Below are 5,264 nucleotides of genomic sequence, written 5' to 3'. Positions count from 1 at the left end.
ATGTTCAAAATAAAAGAATTTTATGCAGAGGGTGAACTTGTTCAACTGATAAATAAATTTTGTAGATGTCAGCATGAAATTATTTTTAGGTATAAATACTTAACGAATAACCGGAGCAACATTCAACAGAATGAACTAATGGATGTTTTCATTCAAGTGCAAATTATGTTCTAAGTAGCTTAAACTTTAATAATTGACAAGAACCTATTCATTTTTTTAATCAAATTTGATTCCTTACTACACCTTTATCTTGACACTTCCTCATTTGTTCGCCCTGTTCCTTTTTAAAGGAATTTTTATTAACTTTTAGTGGTCAGCGCCCATAATTTGGGAGACAAGCTATATATTAGTCTCCTACACAGCCAGTTTGCGTCGGTCTGACACTCGTCGATCCTCCTAACAAACAGTCTGCAAAAGAGCACATATAACGACTCTTCTGATTGGTGCCCGTATTTCGGGTGCCGGAAGTGACTGTTGACCTGATCAATTTGATCTGACCTTTGAACAGCTGATTGATTTCGTTCGCCGCAGCACCGTAGCACGATCTGTCAACGCGAGCAGATTTGATTGAAAATTGACCGAATTTTCAACATCTATTTGGTAATTTTGAGCACCTTTTCATGAAAGAAAATCTCAAGACGAGAAAGTAAGTACTTAACGAACTGATTTCTGTTGATTTTATTGATACAGCTCGACAGGCCAGGTCCATTGAGTCCAGTCTAAAATCCCTGCAATCTCTGCATACATCCTCCTGTACATTACAATGTTTACATCATTTGTACATGGCATACATACTATTACACTGGAATATTATAAATATATTATAATACTAGCCATTGCATGCATGCATGATACTCTACATACTGATTCTGTCTGATGGCATGGCGTTTGGAGTACATGAGTAAACCTTTGACGAGAGTGTACATCACAAAATTTACTCAGCTCAGCTCAGTCAGTCATTTTTATTACCGTTGGAACACACTTGTCTGATTGTTGTCTGCAGAGGTGATCTGCTGATGTGGAGTCAGTGGAAATGTACAAATTATCTTTGTGCTGTACATAACACATTGTTAGCTCAGACTTTACAACATCACGGCACGTCACGCGCTCATCAAACTTTGATTTACTGCAAGTGCAACATATATTATACTTATAGCACCATTGCAAGGCAGCAGTGCACCAGGTTCGGGATGAAGTGTGAGGTGACTGCGGCCTTCATACAGTGTTAATTTATAAACGTTTGATTGTGTGTGTAATTACACAATACACATGAACGCTTGTACGAGAAGTCTAGCTTGAATTTGTCACAGATAGCTTCACACTATTTAAAGACGAGTCCTGAGCTATCAAAATCTAGTACTTAGAAATCAATGGCTAGGGAAGCTGTAAGTAAACAAAGCCGATCACTGCTGGAGATCGTATCAAAACTGTTGCTAAAATTGCAGTTTGCACTTCAATTAAATATTAGACAGGCAGCATTTCCTTAAAATACACAGTTGACTCAATCAAATTTTAACTTGCATCAAAATCAGCAGAAATATTACATGTCAATGCTGATCGGCAGATCCACTGAAATAATGATAGCAAATGGACTCGAGCATCGAGCGTACAAAGCTGTACATGTAAAACTATTGTGTGCAAATTTGAAGCTAGAGTACTCAAGTAAGTAGTAAGCAACGTTACTGTCTCGATTCTCGAATGGTACAAATCCTGGTCCCATGGGAGTATGGTGGGGATTTTTTTCACATGTGAAGTCCCGATTTTGGCATTCTGAATCTAACTCAAAATTAGTTAAAATAATATCTCAGTATCATTTTTGTTTGGAGATAAATAGGATCAACCGATCATTAAATGGGATATCGTACCGTCGGCCAGATATTTTCGATATCGGTATTTGATCGGATATCAGTTCAAAAAAAATTTCCAATTATTTTTGTTTGCAAAGTTTTCTGCAACTTTGAAGAACCACTGGACCTATTCTGAGGTGCTAGCACAGTTAATTTGAAGAAAAAAATTGGGAACAAAATTACGCAAAGATTACAGTTTGTTATCCAATATGCAAACTATCAACAAATGTTTACCTCTTAGCTCTTCATCTATTACATAATTATTATAAATGCATGGAAAATCGTAATTGTTTCCATTTTTTTTTTAAATTAATTTTGGCTGATCTTAGCACCTCCGAATAGGTCCAGTGGTTTTTCAAAGTTGCTGGAAACTTTGGAAAAATTTTTTAAATTGAATTAAAAAAAAAAGAATTTTTAACTGATATCTGATCGGATCAGATATTGGCCGATATTATTTACATCGATATCCAATCGGTAGACAGTTCTGCCATGTCGGTTGAGGCCTAGAGATAAATCAGGTTTAGCTAGCTCAAGTTGAGTGCCGGTTAATATACCATATCCAATTAGAGCGCCAGCTCAGGGCACAATTTTTAGCAAACATGAGGAATTGGTAAATGGGGATATACTTATTTTATGATGAAAACATCATTTGTGAGAAAAACTGCCATTTATTAAATCATTAATTTGTGTATTTGGTTTGCAGTTGACATTTGATGAACAACAGTAATGGAGATGGCTTGATGCAACACGATCTTGGGTTTCTGACAGACAATGACCTGTTACTTTGTAAGTAGAAACATGCTTAATGTCAACTCATTTTTTCCTTTAGAATCATGCCAACAGCAAAACACCATAGAGTATATTGGTGAAATTAATTAAGAATGGTGGAATATAAATAAGCCTAGATAAGACAAGCAACTAAAAAAACTGGAAGAGGCTACATTACCCTAAACAATCACAGAAAGGCTTGAAAATGTGAAAAACATAATCTATGGCAGCACACTAAAATGGCTCTTTTTATTTGCTTTTGAATTGAAAAAAAAAATACTAAATCCCCATAATGTCACTGATTCAATGATACGTAAACATGCATGAGGCGTCTCAGCACTCACTTTATTGGTGAATAAATCTCCATGCAGACATTTATCAGACCCATTTAATATATTATGTTTAATTGTTATTATTGTCTTACATATACAGGAGCATGCATGATGATTTGGAAATTGGACCTTGTGATGGCCACCTTGGACATAAATAGCGAACAACCGATTTTTGAATCAACAGACAGAACTATTATTGCTGATTATTCAGTGGATTATGTAGCCTACTGATTTGTCACATACTTCTCAAATAGCAATTAGATGTAAAGTTACAGCATTCAGCAATTGAGAAAAATCAGACAAAAACACTTGTTTGGCCTGTATGAAAATGAATTGTGCAGAAACACAGAACACAAAATGATTGTGTTCATGGAGAACAAAACTAAAAGGGCTCCAGTATTACTCTAAAATTACATAAACAATGTACACATGTATAACAGTCAAAGATTATGACACAGGAATTTGATTTAATACAGGGCCTCTGAAAGAACTGCAGTCAGAAAATTTAATTTTTGAGTACCGTAATTAATTTTGCTACAAAGAAATTAAAAAGGTGTATGTTGTTACGTGGTAAAGCATCTGTCACTTACTTTTTAATTTTGAAAATCAACGGTTTGGTTCAGGAACCAAACTTGGAACAATAATTAAAGTTCAGAGAGTACAGTTCTGTATTTAAGTGTTTTTTTGTTTTTATTGTTTTGGTTTTGGAGTGTCCCTGTACTAGAGCTAAATGCTAGGATCAGTCTTCATTGACATTTAAAACAAAAGATAAGAAAAAAGGCCCCAGTGTTTTTGCAAAGCTATAATTCGGTGTGTTCATGAGATACTCTATTAATGATTTCAAAATGCATTTGTATCCATTTTGAAATCATTAATAGAGTATGACATGAACACATTATATATAACTATTTGCATATTAAAAACACTAGGGCCTATTATTTTTTTCTTCTTATTTTTTAAATATCAACCATGAATGATCCTAGCATTTAGGCCTAAAAATTGTTTGATTGACATTTGAAAAATTAGGGTAGGTCGGTCAGCATTTTTTCCCTTTTTTTTTTTCTTCGTTTTTGCACCCGCTTTTTAAGCTGTAAATTGCGTGTATGATAAAGGCCTTGGAACTTTAAAAAAAGGTTTTTTATTATTATTTTTTAGGGTGTTTAAGTTTAGGGTTAAGCTTTCGGGTTACGCCAATCAAACAATTTTTAAGGCCTTAGCTCTAGGGTCCAGGGACACTCCAAAACCGAAAAAATAAATAACTAAATAAATTAATTAAATGTTTTTTAAATAGCCCGACGGGCCACATGGAGATAAAACCCAATAGCCCAATGGAAAATTTGGTAGGCATGGCTATCGGGCTATCGCTTATTCCAACCCCTTCAACTTGCAGTTTCTTGTATTCACAGTTTCAAACATTTACAGCCTACGGGACAAAAACATTTTTGCAGGCAAAAATAAAACCCATGATCTTTCATGATTTTTATTTTTGCCTGCAAAAATATTTTGTCCCAAAGGTTTTAGGATTGTATATTAAATTGCAGACCACGATGATGCATGAAAAGAGTACCCTTTCCTGCAGATTGTTGCTCGATGATGACAACACATTTATTCTGAGTAGTTCCCCAGGTATTAACACTGAAGCAAATTCAAACAAACTAAAATAATTATGCTTGTAATTATTATTCTTTCTTTCCATTGTTACACATACAAAGTCATGAAATACAAAGTCATGATTGTTATTAAATGCCATTTGTAATTACCAACAGTATTACCAGTGCTTGTGTTATCAAATATAATTATAGTTTCTTTCAATAGTGTATGAAAAGTAAATCTTCAGATACCATGAAAAGAGGTTGAATAAAATGTATTTTTTATATACCATGGTCATTTATAAGTCAGATTATAGTCATTCATCTCTCATCAAGAGGTGGAAATTACACATTTCATGTAGACCTCAAGGCCATCTATTGCCACACAATGAGTTAGTGGAAGTATTTCATAGGGTATGAAAATACTTGCATTTTTCTGACAATAAGTTGAGCTGTGAGCGGATGTAAGAATGGCCAGATGATTTTGCTGTGAATTTTGTACCAATTACATGCTATTAAGGTGCACTGAAAGTGGTACTATGGTGTAATTTAAAGAGTTCATAGTGGTGCACTCATTGGAGATTTGAGAATCACTGAATAAACATGATTCTCAGCTTCTGTCTATCCAGTCTAACAAAGCTTCATAATATCAATCCTTATTCATTTGTTGCCACAGTTCACTGCATAAATTTAGTTTCTAAATTGGAATGTGTTAAATTAAAAGTTGT

At 34.4% G+C, this 5,264-nt stretch overlaps 1 long non-coding RNA gene across 1 annotated transcript; it reads left to right on the top strand.

The window, feature by feature from the left end:
• The first annotated feature begins 476 nt into the window (after positions 1–476).
• Positions 477–3,719, top strand: LOC140148706 (uncharacterized). Its single transcript, XR_011858514.1, has 3 exons — positions 477–646; positions 2,551–2,633; positions 3,048–3,719. It is a non-coding gene; the product is annotated as an uncharacterized lncRNA (long non-coding RNA).
• The last annotated feature ends 1,545 nt before the right edge of the window (positions 3,720–5,264 follow it).

The sequence above is a fragment of the Amphiura filiformis genome, chromosome 3 (genome assembly GCF_039555335.1).
Source record: "Amphiura filiformis chromosome 3, Afil_fr2py, whole genome shotgun sequence".
Lineage (NCBI taxonomy): Eukaryota > Metazoa > Echinodermata > Ophiuroidea > Amphilepidida > Amphiuridae > Amphiura > Amphiura filiformis.
This window is presented reverse-complemented; position numbering and strand designations above follow the sequence as displayed.